This window comes from Phyllobates terribilis, unplaced genomic scaffold (assembly GCF_046119375.1).
Source record: "Phyllobates terribilis strain yellow unplaced genomic scaffold, ASM4611937v1 Scaffold_108__1_contigs__length_5656254, whole genome shotgun sequence".
Classification (NCBI taxonomy): domain Eukaryota; kingdom Metazoa; phylum Chordata; class Amphibia; order Anura; family Dendrobatidae; genus Phyllobates; species Phyllobates terribilis.
This window is the reverse complement of record NW_027362868.1, coordinates 1,961,302-1,975,684: the sequence shown is the minus strand read 5'-3', so window position 1 is coordinate 1,975,684 and position 14,383 is coordinate 1,961,302. Positions and strand designations below refer to the sequence as shown.

The window sequence follows — 14,383 nt, the reverse complement described above, 5'->3', positions numbered from 1 at the left end:
ATGAGCTTGTCATCTGGCTTCTGCAACTTTTAACATGAAAAATCCAATGAGGAGAAGAAAAGCAAAGCCAAAGAGTCCATCCCAAAATCCGACAAACAAGCAAAATGAACAAAAAGCATTGAATTCAATTCTTTCTGATTTTAGAAACTGCATTAAAGAAGGGGTGCACCGGTCCTGGAGATACTGCAATACCAGGTCAATGCGTGGAGTGGACAGAGCAAGCTCTTTTTCCATCTCCCTGTTCTAAAAATCCATTTAATATATGGTCCCCAGATAGGGGACGTATCAGATATTAAACTGATAAGAACAGATACTACACTTGATCTTAGCCAAAAGGCCGAGAAGCGATAACCAGAATTGGTTTCCGACTACGGTGCCACCCAAGGATTCTGAAAAGTCCATTTGTGGAGATGGCCACCTGGACTCCCGTTAAGAAGACATGCTGTCAACCTCTAGATCCCTCACATGCCTGCACTTTTCGGCTTGCTGCTGCTGCAATCCACGCGTTTTAGATCTGCATAACTCCACCTCTTTTAGCACAGTACCCTCAACCCCCGGCTGTTCCCACCCGCCTCAACACCGTTGGAAGGGAGGAGAACCAATTAAGGCGGGGGGGGGGGTGGAACGAGCAGCTGTCTACCCTTAGCAGGAGGGTTGCTGATTAATTACCTCTCCTGCTGCTGCTGCTGCTGGCTGTCCAGCAGCAGACTGAACGTGGCTGCTGCTGTGCGCAGGTATATAAAGGCTCAGAGCCTATTATGACACGCGCAGCCAGCGTTCCATTGCCACATTCCGTCTACTGCAGGCGGGATACCTGGATGGCTGAATGTCACTGAGAAGCTCACAGAGACCGCCATAAGCAACAGTTTAAAAGAATGCCACAGACTAATCAACCAAACTTTTTGGTTTGGTTTCTCTTTTATAGTCTGCAGGCATTAAATGAAAGAAGTCAGTGTTCCAGCAGAGGGAGACAACGTTTCAGAAAAGGCATTGTAGCAAACCAAAAAAGAAATTTTAAGCGCAGCAGAGTAACCAGCTCACATACCTGTTAGCTCAGGTGAGTTTAAAAGGCTGCTGTTGATAACAAGGGCATTTGCTAAATAGATGGTGTGTGTGCAACAATATACTGAAAGGTCAATTATATTGTGCAGCTTATCTCACCACCTGTAGTTATTTAGGTGAAAGCTCCAAAATGCTTGCCTAATATGTCTGTTTATCCAAAAGGAAGTATAGAGGGAGAGCTAGATAGATAGCATTGCATTACATTACATTACATGGCAATGCAATGCACAGTTGCTGAAGTTGAACCAAAATGAGCTTGTCATCTGGCTTCTGCAACTTTTAACATGAAAAATCCAATGAGGAGAAGAAAAGCAAAGCCAAAGAGTCCATCCCAAAATCCGACAAACAAGCAAAATGAACAAAAAGCATTGAATTCAATTCTTTCTGATTTTAGAAACTGCATTAAAGAAGGGGTGCACCGGTCCTGGAGATACTGCAATACCAGGTCAATGCGTGGAGTGGACAGAGCAAGCTCTTTTTCCATCTCCCTGTTCTAAAAATCCATTTAATATATGGTCCCCAGATAGGGGACGTATCAGATATTAAACTGATAAGAACAGATACTACACTTGATCTTAGCCAAAAGGCCGAGAAGCGATAACCAGAATTGGTTTCCGACTACGGTGCCACCCAAGGATTCTGAAAAGTCCATTTGTGGAGATGGCCACCTGGACTCCCGTTAAGAAGACATGCTGTCAACCTCTAGATCCCTCACATGCCTGCACTTTTCGGCTTGCTGCTGCTGCAATCCACGCGTTTTAGATCTGCATAACTCCACCTCTTTTAGCACAGTACCCTCAACCCCCGGCTGTTCCCACCCGCCTCAACACCGTTGGAAGGGAGGAGAACCAATTAAGGCGGGGGGGGGGGGGTGGAACGAGCAGCTGTCTACCCTTAGCAGGAGGGTTGCTGATTAATTACCTCTCCTGCTGCTGCTGCTGCTGGCTGTCCAGCAGCAGACTGAAGGTGGCTGCTGCTGTGCGCAGGTATATAAAGGCTCAGATCCTATTATGACACGCGCAGCCAGCGTTCCATTGCCACATTCCGTCTACTGCAGGCGGGATACCTGGATGGCTGAATGTCACTGAGAAGCTCACAGAGACCGCCATAAGCAACAGTTTAAAAGAATGCCACAGACTAATCAACCAAACTTTTTGGGTTGGTTTCTCTTTTATAGTCTGCAGGCATTAAATGAAAGAAGTCAGTGTTCCAGCAGAGGGAGACAACGTTTCAGAAAAGGCATTGTAGCAAACCAAAAAAGAAATTTTAAGCGCAGCAGAGTAACCAGCTCACATACCTGTTAGCTCAGGTGAGTTTAAAACGCTGCTGTTGATAACAAGGGCATTTGCTAAATAGATGGTGTGTGTGCAACAATATACTGAAAGGTCAATTATATTGTGCAGCTTATCTCACCACCTGTAGTTATTTAGGTGAAAGCTCCAAAATGCTTGCCTAATATGTCTGTTTATCCAAAAGGAAGTATAGAGGGAGAGCTAGATAGATAGCATTGCATTACATTACATTACATGGCAATGCAATGCACAGTTGCTGAAGTTGAACCAAAATGAGCTTGTCATCTGGCTTCTGCAACTTTTAACATGAAAAATCCAATGAGGAGAAGAAAAGCAAAGCCAAAGAGTCCATCCCAAAATCCGACAAACAAGCAAAATGAACAAAAAGCATTGAATTCAATTCTTTCTGATTTTAGAAACTGCATTAAAGAAGGGGTGCACCGGTCCTGGAGATACTGCAATACCAGGTCAATGCGTGGAGTGGACAGAGCAAGCTCTTTTTCCATCTCCCTGTTCTAAAAATCCATTTAATATATGGTCCCCAGATAGGGGACGTATCAGATATTAAACTGATAAGAACAGATACTACACTTGATCTTAGCCAAAAGGCCGAGAAGCGATAACCAGAATTGGTTTCCGACTACGGTGCCACCCAAGGATTCTGAAAAGTCCATTTGTGGAGATGGCCACCTGGACTCCCGTTAAGAAGACATGCTGTCAACCTCTAGATCCCTCACATGCCTGCACTTTTCGGCTTGCTGCTGCTGCAATCCACGCGTTTTAGATCTGCATAACTCCACCTCTTTTAGCACAGTACCCTCAACCCCCGGCTGTTCCCACCCGCCTCAACACCGTTGGAAGGGAGGAGAACCAATTAAGGCGGGGGAGGGGGTGGAACGAGCAGCTGTCTACCCTTAGCAGGAGGGTTGCTGATTAATTACCTCTCCTGCTGCTGCTGCTGCTGGCTGTCCAGCAGCAGACTGAAGGTGGCTGCTGCTGTGCGCAGGTATATAAAGGCTCAGAGCCTATTATGACACGCGCAGCCAGCGTTCCATTGCCACATTCCGTCTACTGCAGGCGGGATACCTGGATGGCTGAATGTCACTGAGAAGCTCACAGAGACCGCCATAAGCAACAGTTTAAAAGAATGCCACAGACTAATCAACCAAACTTTTTGGGTTGGTTTCTCTTTTATAGTCTGCAGGCATTAAATGAAAGAAGTCAGTGTTCCAGCAGAGGGAGACAACGTTTCAGAAAAGGCATTGTAGCAAACCAAAAAAGAAATTTTAAGCGCAGCAGAGTAACCAGCTCACATACCTGTTAGCTCAGGTGAGTTTAAAAGGCTGCTGTTGATAACAAGGGCATTTGCTAAATAGATGGTGTGTGTGCAACAATATACTGAAAGGTCAATTATATTGTGCAGCTTATCTCACCACCTGTAGTTATTTAGGTGAAAGCTCCAAAATGCTTGCCTAATATGTCTGTTTATCCAAAAGGAAGTATAGAGGGAGAGCTAGATAGATAGCATTGCATTACATTACATTACATGGCAATGCAATGCACAGTTGCTGAAGTTGAACCAAAATGAGCTTGTCATCTGGCTTCTGCAACTTTTAACATGAAAAATCCAATGAGGAGAAGAAAAGCAAAGCCAAAGAGTCCATCCCAAAATCCGACAAACAAGCAAAATGAACAAAAAGCATTGAATTCAATTCTTTCTGATTTTAGAAACTGCATTAAAGAAGGGGTGCACCGGTCCTGGAGATACTGCAATACCAGGTCAATGCGTGGAGTGGACAGAGCAAGCTCTTTTTCCATCTCCCTGTTCTAAAAATCCATTTAATATATGGTCCCCAGATAGGGGACGTATCAGATATTAAACTGATAAGAACAGATACTACACTTGATCTTAGCCAAAAGGCCGAGAAGCGATAACCAGAATTGGTTTCCGACTACGGTGCCACCCAAGGATTCTGAAAAGTCCATTTGTGGAGATGGCCACCTGGACTCCCGTTAAGAAGACATGCTGTCAACCTCTAGATCCCTCACATGCCTGCACTTTTCGGCTTGCTGCTGCTGCAATCCACGCGTTTTAGATCTGCATAACTCCACCTCTTTTAGCACAGTACCCTCAACCCCCGGCTGTTCCCACCCGCCTCAACACCGTTGGAAGGGAGGAGAACCAATTAAGGCGGGGGGGGGGGGGGGGGTGGAACGAGCAGCTGTCTACCCTTAGCAGGAGGGTTGCTGATTAATTACCTCTCCTGCTGCTGCTGCTGCTGGCTGTCCAGCAGCAGACTGAAGGTGGCTGCTGCTGTGCGCAGGTATATAAAGGCTCAGATCCTATTATGACACGCGCAGCCAGCGTTCCATTGCCACATTCCGTCTACTGCAGGCGGGATACCTGGATGGCTGAATGTCACTGAGAAGCTCACAGAGACCGCCATAAGCAACAGTTTAAAAGAATGCCACAGACTAATCAACCAAACTTTTTGGGTTGGTTTCACTTTTATAGTCTGCAGGCATTAAATGAAAGAAGTCAGTGTTCCAGCAGAGGGAGACAACGTTTCAGAAAAGGCATTGTAGCAAACCAAAAAAGAAATTTTAAGCGCAGCAGAGTAACCAGCTCACATACCTGTTAGCTCAGGTGAGTTTAAAACGCTGCTGTTGATAACAAGGGCATTTGCTAAATAGATGGTGTGTGTGCAACAATATACTGAAAGGTCAATTATATTGTGCAGCTTATCTCACCACCTGTAGTTATTTAGGTGAAAGCTCCAAAATGCTTGCCTAATATGTCTGTTTATCCAAAAGGAAGTATAGAGGGAGAGCTAGATAGATAGCATTGCATTACATTACATTACATGGCAATGCAATGCACAGTTGCTGAAGTTGAACCAAAATGAGCTTGTCATCTGGCTTCTGCAACTTTTAACATGAAAAATCCAATGAGGAGAAGAAAAGCAAAGCCAAAGAGTCCATCCCAAAATCCGACAAACAAGCAAAATGAACAAAAAGCATTGAATTCAATTCTTTCTGATTTTAGAAACTGCATTAAAGAAGGGGTGCACCGGTCCTGGAGATACTGCAATACCAGGTCAATGCGTGGAGTGGACAGAGCAAGCTCTTTTTCCATCTCCCTGTTCTAAAAATCCATTTAATATATGGTCCCCAGATAGGGGACGTATCAGATATTAAACTGATAAGAACAGATACTACACTTGATCTTAGCCAAAAGGCCGAGAAGCGATAACCAGAATTGGTTTCCGACTACGGTGCCACCCAAGGATTCTGAAAAGTCCATTTGTGGAGATGGCCACCTGGACTCCCGTTAAGAAGACATGCTGTCAACCTCTAGATCCCTCACATGCCTGCACTTTTCGGCTTGCTGCTGCTGCAATCCACGCGTTTTAGATCTGCATAACTCCACCTCTTTTAGCACAGTACCCTCAACCCCCGGCTGTTCCCACCCGCCTCAACACCGTTGGAAGGGAGGAGAACCAATTAAGGCGGGGGGGGGTGGAACGAGCAGCTGTCTACCCTTAGCAGGAGGGTTGCTGATTAATTACCTCTCCTGCTGCTGCTGCTGCTGGCTGTCCAGCAGCAGACTGAAGGTGGCTGCTGCTGTGCGCAGGTATATAAAGGCTCAGAGCCTATTATGACACGCGCAGCCAGCGTTCCATTGCCACATTCCGTCTACTGCAGGCGGGATACCTGGATGGCTGAATGTCACTGAGAAGCTCACAGAGACCGCCATAAGCAACAGTTTAAAAGAATGCCACAGACTAATCAACCAAACTTTTTGGGTTGGTTTCTCTTTTATAGTCTGCAGGCATTAAATGAAAGAAGTCAGTGTTCCAGCAGAGGGAGACAACGTTTCAGAAAAGGCATTGTAGCAAACCAAAAAAGAAATTTTAAGCGCAGCAGAGTAACCAGCTCACATACCTGTTAGCTCAGGTGAGTTTAAAAGGCTGCTGTTGATAACAAGGGCATTTGCTAAATAGATGGTGTGTGTGCAACAATATACTGAAAGGTCAATTATATTGTGCAGCTTATCTCACCACCTGTAGTTATTTAGGTGAAAGCTCCAAAATGCTTGCCTAATATGTCTGTTTATCCAAAAGGAAGTATAGAGGGAGAGCTAGATAGATAGCATTGCATTACATTACATTACATGGCAATGCAATGCACAGTTGCTGAAGTTGAACCAAAATGAGCTTGTCATCTGGCTTCTGCAACTTTTAACATGAAAAATCCAATGAGGAGAAGAAAAGCAAAGCCAAAGAGTCCATCCCAAAATCCGACAAACAAGCAAAATGAACAAAAAGCATTGAATTCAATTCTTTCTGATTTTAGAAACTGCATTAAAGAAGGGGTGCACCGGTCCTGGAGATACTGCAATACCAGGTCAATGCGTGGAGTGGACAGAGCAAGCTCTTTTTCCATCTCCCTGTTCTAAAAATCCATTTAATATATGGTCCCCAGATAGGGGACGTATCAGATATTAAACTGATAAGAACAGATACTACACTTGATCTTAGCCAAAAGGCCGAGAAGCGATAACCAGAATTGGTTTCCGACTACGGTGCCACCCAAGGATTCTGAAAAGTCCATTTGTGGAGATGGCCACCTGGACTCCCGTTAAGAAGACATGCTGTCAACCTCTAGATCCCTCACATGCCTGCACTTTTCGGCTTGCTGCTGCTGCAATCCACGCGTTTTAGATCTGCATAACTCCACCTCTTTTAGCACAGTACCCTCAACCCCCGGCTGTTCCCACCCGCCTCAACACCGTTGGAAGGGAGGAGAACCAATTAAGGCGGGGGGGGGGGGTGGAACGAGCAGCTGTCTACCCTTAGCAGGAGGGTTGCTGATTAATTACCTCTCCTGCTGCTGCTGCTGCTGGCTGTCCAGCAGCAGACTGAAGGTGGCTGCTGCTGTGCGCAGGTATATAAAGGCTCAGAGCCTATTATGACACGCGCAGCCAGCGTTCCATTGCCACATTCCGTCTACTGCAGGCGGGATACCTGGATGGCTGAATGTCACTGAGAAGCTCACAGAGACCGCCATAAGCAACAGTTTAAAAGAATGCCACAGACTCATCAACCAAACTTTTTGGGTTGGTTTCTCTTTTATAGTCTGCAGGCATTAAATGAAAGAAGTCAGTGTTCCAGCAGAGGGAGACAACGTTTCAGAAAAGGCATTGTAGCAAACCAAAAAAGAAATTTTAAGCGCAGCAGAGTAACCAGCTCACATACCTGTTAGCTCAGGTGAGTTTAAAAGGCTGCTGTTGATAACAAGGGCATTTGCTAAATAGATGGTGTGTGTGCAACAATATACTGAAAGGTCAATTATATTGTGCAGCTTATCTCACCACCTGTAGTTATTTAGGTGAAAGCTCCAAAATGCTTGCCTAATATGTCTGTTTATCCAAAAGGAAGTATAGAGGGAGAGCTAGATTGATAGCATTGCATTACATTACATTACATGGCAATGCAATGCACAGTTGCTGAAGTTGAACCAAAATGAGCTTGTCATCTGGCTTCTGCAACTTTTAACATGAAAAATCCAATGAGGAGAAGAAAAGCAAAGCCAAAGAGTCCATCCCAAAATCCGACAAACAAGCAAAATGAACAAAAAGCATTGAATTCAATTCTTTCTGATTTTAGAAACTGCATTAAAGAAGGGGTGCACCGGTCCTGGAGATACTGCAATACCAGGTCAATGCGTGGAGTGGACAGAGCAAGCTCTTTTTCCATCTCCCTGTTCTAAAAATCCATTTAATATATGGTCCCCAGATAGGGGACGTATCAGATATTAAACTGATAAGAACAGATACTACACTTGATCTTAGCCAAAAGGCCGAGAAGCGATAACCAGAATTGGTTTCCGACTACGGTGCCACCCAAGGATTCTGAAAAGTCCATTTGTGGAGATGGCCACCTGGACTCCCGTTAAGAAGACATGCTGTCAACCTCTAGATCCCTCACATGCCTGCACTTTTCGGCTTGCTGCTGCTGCAATCCACGCGTTTTAGATCTGCATAACTCCACCTCTTTTAGCACAGTACCCTCAACCCCCGGCTGTTCCCACCCGCCTCAACACCGTTGGAAGGGAGGAGAACCAATTAAGGCGGGGGGGGGGTGGAACGAGCAGCTGTCTACCCTTAGCAGGAGGGTTGCTGATTAATTACCTCTCCTGCTGCTGCTGCTGCTGGCTGTCCAGCAGCAGACTGAAGGTGGCTGCTGCTGTGCGCAGGTATATAAAGGCTCAGAGCCTATTATGACACGCGCAGCCAGCGTTCCATTGCCACATTCCGTCTACTGCAGGCGGGATACCTGGATGGCTGAATGTCACTGAGAAGCTCACAGAGACCGCCATAAGCAACAGTTTAAAAGAATGCCACAGACTAATCAACCAAACTTTTTGGGTTGGTTTCTCTTTTATAGTCTGCAGGCATTAAATGAAAGAAGTCAGTGTTCCAGCAGAGGGAGACAACGTTTCAGAAAAGGCATTGTAGCAAACCAAAAAAGAAATTTTAAGCGCAGCAGAGTAACCAGCTCACATACCTGTTAGCTCAGGTGAGTTTAAAAGGCTGCTGTTGATAACAAGGGCATTTGCTAAATAGATGGTGTGTGTGCAACAATATACTGAAAGGTCAATTATATTGTGCAGCTTATCTCACCACCTGTAGTTATTTAGGTGAAAGCTCCAAAATGCTTGCCTAATATGTCTGTTTATCCAAAAGGAAGTATAGAGGGAGAGCTAGATAGATAGCATTGCATTACATTACATTACATGGCAATGCAATGCACAGTTGCTGAAGTTGAACCAAAATGAGCTTGTCATCTGGCTTCTGCAACTTTTAACATGAAAAATCCAATGAGGAGAAGAAAAGCAAAGCCAAAGAGTCCATCCCAAAATCCGACAAACAAGCAAAATGAACAAAAAGCATTGAATTCAATTCTTTCTGATTTTAGAAACTGCATTAAAGAAGGGGTGCACCGGTCCTGGAGATACTGCAATACCAGGTCAATGCGTGGAGTGGACAGAGCAAGCTCTTTTTCCATCTCCCTGTTCTAAAAATCCATTTAATATATGGTCCCCAGATAGGGGACGTATCAGATATTAAACTGATAAGAACAGATACTACACTTGATCTTAGCCAAAAGGCCGAGAAGCGATAACCAGAATTGGTTTCCGACTACGGTGCCACCCAAGGATTCTGAAAAGTCCATTTGTGGAGATGGCCACCTGGACTCCCGTTAAGAAGACATGCTGTCAACCTCTAGATCCCTCACATGCCTGCACTTTTCGGCTTGCTGCTGCTGCAATCCACGCGTTTTAGATCTGCATAACTCCACCTCTTTTAGCACAGTACCCTCAACCCCCGGCTGTTCCCACCCGCCTCAACACCGTTGGAAGGGAGGAGAACCAATTAAGGCGGGGGGGGGTGGAACGAGCAGCTGTCTACCCTTAGCAGGAGGGTTGCTGATTAATTACCTCTCCTGCTGCTGCTGCTGCTGGCTGTCCAGCAGCAGACTGAAGGTGGCTGCTGCTGTGCGCAGGTATATAAAGGCTCAGAGCCTATTATGACACGCGCAGCCAGCGTTCCATTGCCACATTCCGTCTACTGCAGGCGGGATACCTGGATGGCTGAATGTCACTGAGAAGCTCACAGAGACCGCCATAAGCAACAGTTTAAAAGAATGCCACAGACTAATCAACCAAACTTTTTGGGTTGGTTTCTCTTTTATAGTCTGCAGGCATTAAATGAAAGAAGTCAGTGTTCCAGCAGAGGGAGACAACGTTTCAGAAAAGGCATTGTAGCAAACCAAAAAAGAAATTTTAAGCGCAGCAGAGTAACCAGCTCACATACCTGTTAGCTCAGGTGAGTTTAAAAGGCTGCTGTTGATAACAAGGGCATTTGCTAAATAGATGGTGTGTGTGCAACAATATACTGAAAGGTCAATTATATTGTGCAGCTTATCTCACCACCTGTAGTTATTTAGGTGAAAGCTCCAAAATGCTTGCCTAATATGTCTGTTTATCCAAAAGGAAGTATAGAGGGAGAGCTAGATAGATAGCATTGCATTACATTACATTACATGGCAATGCAATGCACAGTTGCTGAAGTTGAACCAAAATGAGCTTGTCATCTGGCTTCTGCAACTTTTAACATGAAAAATCCAATGAGGAGAAGAAAAGCAAAGCCAAAGAGTCCATCCCAAAATCCGACAAACAAGCAAAATGAACAAAAAGCATTGAATTCAATTCTTTCTGATTTTAGAAACTGCATTAAAGAAGGGGTGCACCGGTCCTAGAGATACTGCAATACCAGGTCAATGCGTGGAGTGGACAGAGCAAGCTCTTTTTCCATCTCCCTGTTCTAAAAATCCATTTAATATATGGTCCCCAGATAGGGGACGTATCAGATATTAAACTGATAAGAACAGATACTACACTTGATCTTAGCCAAAAGGCCGAGAAGCGATAACCAGAATTGGTTTCCGACTACGGTGCCACCCAAGGATTCTGAAAAGTCCATTTGTGGAGATGGCCACCTGGACTCCCGTTAAGAAGACATGCTGTCAACCTCTAGATCCCTCACATGCCTGCACTTTTCGGCTTGCTGCTGCTGCAATCCACGCGTTTTAGATCTGCATAACTCCACCTCTTTTAGCACAGTACCCTCAACCCCCGGCTGTTCCCACCCGCCTCAACACCGTTGGAAGGGAGGAGAACCAATTAAGGCGGGGGGGGGGTGGAACGAGCAGCTGTCTACCCTTAGCAGGAGGGTTGCTGATTAATTACCTCTCCTGCTGCTGCTGCTGCTGGCTGTCCAGCAGCAGACTGAAGGTGGCTGCTGCTGTGCGCAGGTATATAAAGGCTCAGAGCCTATTATGACACGCGCAGCCAGCGTTCCATTGCCACATTCCGTCTACTGCAGGCGGGATACCTGGATGGCTGAATGTCACTGAGAAGCTCACAGAGACCGCCATAAGCAACAGTTTAAAAGAATGCCACAGACTAATCAACCAAACTTTTTGGGTTGGTTTCTCTTTTATAGTCTGCAGGCATTAAATGAAAGAAGTCAGTGTTCCAGCAGAGGGAGACAACGTTTCAGAAAAGGCATTGTAGCAAACCAAAAAAGAAATTTTAAGCTCAGCAGAGTAACCAGCTCACATACCTGTTAGCTCAGGTGAGTTTAAAAGGCTGCTGTTGATAACAAGGGCATTTGCTAAATAGATGGTGTGTGTGCAACAATATACTGAAAGGTCAATTATATTGTGCAGCTTATCTCACCACCTGTAGTTATTTAGGTGAAAGCTCCAAAATGCTTGCCTAATATGTCTGTTTATCCAAAAGGAAGTATAGAGGGAGAGCTAGATAGATAGCATTGCATTACATTACATTACATGGCAATGCAATGCACAGTTGCTGAAGTTGAACCAAAATGAGCTTGTCATCTGGCTTCTGCAACTTTTAACATGAAAAGTCCAATGAGGAGAAGAAAAGCAAAGCCAAAGAGTCCATCCCAAAATCCGACAAACAAGCAAAATGAACAAAAAGCATTGAATTCAATTCTTTCTGATTTTAGAAACTGCATTAAAGAAGGGGTGCACCGGTCCTGGAGATACTGCAATACCAGGTCAATGCGTGGAGTGGACAGAGCAAGCTCTTTTTCCATCTCCCTGTTCTAAAAATCCATTTAATATATGGTCCCCAGATAGGGGACGTATCAGATATTAAACTGATAAGAACAGATACTACACTTGATCTTAGCCAAAAGGCCGAGAAGCGATAACCAGAATTGGTTTCCGACTACTGTGCCACCCAAGGATTCTGAAAAGTCCATTTGTGGAGATGGCCACCTGGACTCCCGTTAAGAAGACATGCTGTCAACCTCTAGATCCCTCACATGCCTGCACTTTTCGGCTTGCTGCTGCTGCAATCCACGCGTTTTAGATCTGCATAATTCCACCTCTTTTAGCACAGTACCCTCAACCCCCGGCTGTTCCCACCCGCCTCAACACCGTTGGAAGGGAGGAGAACCAATTAAGGCGGGGGGGGGGTGGAAAGAGCAGCTGTCTACCCTTAGCAGGAGGGTTGCTGATTAATTACCTCTCCTGGTGCTGCTGCTGCTGGCTGTCCAGCAGCAGACTGAAGGTGGCTGCTGCTGTGCGCAGGTATATAAAGGCTCAGAGCCTATTATGACACGCGCAGCCAGCGTTCCATTGCCACATTCCGTCTACTGCAGGCGGGATACCTGGATGGCTGAATGTCACTGAGAAGCTCACAGAGACCGCCATAAGCAACAGTTTAAAAGAATGCCACAGACTAATCAACCAAACTTTTTGGGTTGGTTTCTCTTTTATAGTCTGCAGGCATTAAATGAAAGAAGTCAGTGTTCCAGCAGAGGGAGACAACGTTTCAGAAAAGGCATTGTAGCAAACCAAAAAAGAAATTTTAAGCGCAGCAGAGTAACCAGCTCACATACCTGTTAGCTCAGGTGAGTTTAAAAGGCTGCTGTTGATAACAAGGGCATTTGCTAAATAGATGGTGTGTGTGCAACAATATACTGAAAGGTCAATTATATTGTGCAGCTTATCTCACCACCTGTAGTTATTTAGGTGAAAGCTCCAAAATGCTTGCCTAATATGTCTGTTTATCCAAAAGGAAGTATAGAGGGAGAGCTAGATAGATAGCATTGCATTACATTACATTACATGGCAATGCAATGCACAGTTGCTGAAGTTGAACCAAAATGAGCTTGTCATCTGGCTTCTGCAACTTTTAACATGAAAAATCCAATGAGGAGAAGAAAAGCAAAGCCAAAGAGTCCATCCCAAAATCCGACAAACAAGCAAAATGAACAAAAAGCATTGAATTCAATTCTTTCTGATTTTAGAAACTGCATTAAAGAAGGGGTGCACCGGTCCTGGAGATACTGCAATACCAGGTCAATGCGTGGAGTGGACAGAGCAAGCTCTTTTTCCATCTCCCTGTTCTAAAAATCCATTTAATATATGGTCCCCAGATAGGGGACGTATCAGATTTTTAACTGATAAGAACAGATACTACACTTGATCTTAGCCAAAAGGCCGAGAAGCGATAACCAGAATTGGTTTCCGACTACGGTGCCACCCAAGGATTCTGAAAAGTCCATTTGTGGAGATGGCCACCTGGACTCCCGTTAAGAAGACATGCTGTCAACCTCTAGATCCCTCACATGCCTGCACTTTTCGGCTTGCTGCTGCTGCAATCCACGCGTTTTAGATCTGCATAACTCCACCTCTTTTAGCACAGTACCCTCAACCCCCGGTTGTTCCCACCTGCCTCAACACCGTTGGAAGGGAGGAGAACCAATTAAGGCGGGGGGGGGGGGTGGAACGAGCAGCTGTCTACCCTTAGCAGGAGGGTTGCTGATTAATTACCTCTCCTGCTGCTGCTGCTGCTGGCTGTCCAGCAGCAGACTGAAGGTGGCTGCTGCTGTGCGCAGGTATATAAAGGCTCAGAGCCTATTATGACACGCGCAGCCAGCGTTCCATTGCCACATTCCGTCTACTGCAGGCGGGATACCTGGATGGCTGAATGTCACTGAGAAGCTCACAGAGACCGCCATAAGCAACAGTTTAAAAGAATGCCACAGACTAATCAACCAAACTTTTTGGGTTGGTTTCTCTTTTATAGTCTGCAGGCATTAAATGAAAGAAGTCAGTGTTCCAGCAGAGGGAGACAACGTTTCAGAAAAGGCATTGTAGCAAACCAAAAAAGAAATTTTAAGCGCAGCAGAGTAACCAGCTCACATACCTGTTAGCTCAGGTGAGTTTAAAAGGCTGCTGTTGATAACAAGGGCATTTGCTAAATAGATGGTGTGTGTGCAACAATATACTGAAAGGTCAATTATATTGTGCAGCTTATCTCACCACCTGTAGTTATTTAGGTGAAAGCTCCAAAATGCTTGCCTAATATGTCTGTTTATCCAAAAGGAAGTATAGAGGGAGAGCTAGATAGATAGCATTGCA

At 45.2% G+C, this 14,383-nt stretch overlaps 11 non-coding genes across 11 annotated transcripts; all 11 read right to left on the bottom strand.

Annotated features, from left to right (window-relative positions):
• Positions 1-158: 158 nt before the first annotated feature.
• Positions 159-349, bottom strand: LOC141199415 (U2 spliceosomal RNA). The gene has a single exon (XR_012271168.1). It is a non-coding gene; the product is annotated as a U2 spliceosomal RNA (small nuclear RNA).
• Positions 350-1,470: 1,121 nt separating this feature from the next.
• LOC141199414 (U2 spliceosomal RNA) lies at positions 1,471-1,661 on the bottom strand. Its single transcript, XR_012271167.1, has one exon. It is a non-coding gene; the product is annotated as a U2 spliceosomal RNA (small nuclear RNA).
• A 1,123-nt stretch (positions 1,662-2,784) lies between these two features.
• LOC141199413 (U2 spliceosomal RNA) lies at positions 2,785-2,975 on the bottom strand. The gene has a single exon (XR_012271166.1). It is a non-coding gene; the product is annotated as a U2 spliceosomal RNA (small nuclear RNA).
• Positions 2,976-4,096: 1,121 nt separating this feature from the next.
• LOC141199412 (U2 spliceosomal RNA) lies at positions 4,097-4,287 on the bottom strand. Its single transcript, XR_012271165.1, has one exon. It is a non-coding gene; the product is annotated as a U2 spliceosomal RNA (small nuclear RNA).
• Positions 4,288-5,414: 1,127 nt separating this feature from the next.
• On the bottom strand, positions 5,415-5,605 carry LOC141199411 (U2 spliceosomal RNA). Its single transcript, XR_012271164.1, has one exon. It is a non-coding gene; the product is annotated as a U2 spliceosomal RNA (small nuclear RNA).
• A 1,119-nt stretch (positions 5,606-6,724) lies between these two features.
• On the bottom strand, positions 6,725-6,915 carry LOC141199410 (U2 spliceosomal RNA). The gene has a single exon (XR_012271163.1). It is a non-coding gene; the product is annotated as a U2 spliceosomal RNA (small nuclear RNA).
• A 1,122-nt stretch (positions 6,916-8,037) lies between these two features.
• On the bottom strand, positions 8,038-8,228 carry LOC141199409 (U2 spliceosomal RNA). Its single transcript, XR_012271162.1, has one exon. It is a non-coding gene; the product is annotated as a U2 spliceosomal RNA (small nuclear RNA).
• Positions 8,229-9,348: 1,120 nt separating this feature from the next.
• On the bottom strand, positions 9,349-9,539 carry LOC141199408 (U2 spliceosomal RNA). The gene has a single exon (XR_012271161.1). It is a non-coding gene; the product is annotated as a U2 spliceosomal RNA (small nuclear RNA).
• A 1,119-nt stretch (positions 9,540-10,658) lies between these two features.
• On the bottom strand, positions 10,659-10,849 carry LOC141200458 (U2 spliceosomal RNA). Its single transcript, XR_012272178.1, has one exon. It is a non-coding gene; the product is annotated as a U2 spliceosomal RNA (small nuclear RNA).
• Positions 10,850-11,969: 1,120 nt separating this feature from the next.
• Positions 11,970-12,160, bottom strand: LOC141199407 (U2 spliceosomal RNA). Its single transcript, XR_012271160.1, has one exon. It is a non-coding gene; the product is annotated as a U2 spliceosomal RNA (small nuclear RNA).
• Positions 12,161-13,280: 1,120 nt separating this feature from the next.
• Positions 13,281-13,471, bottom strand: LOC141200695 (U2 spliceosomal RNA). Its single transcript, XR_012272408.1, has one exon. It is a non-coding gene; the product is annotated as a U2 spliceosomal RNA (small nuclear RNA).
• Positions 13,472-14,383: the final 912 nt, after the last annotated feature.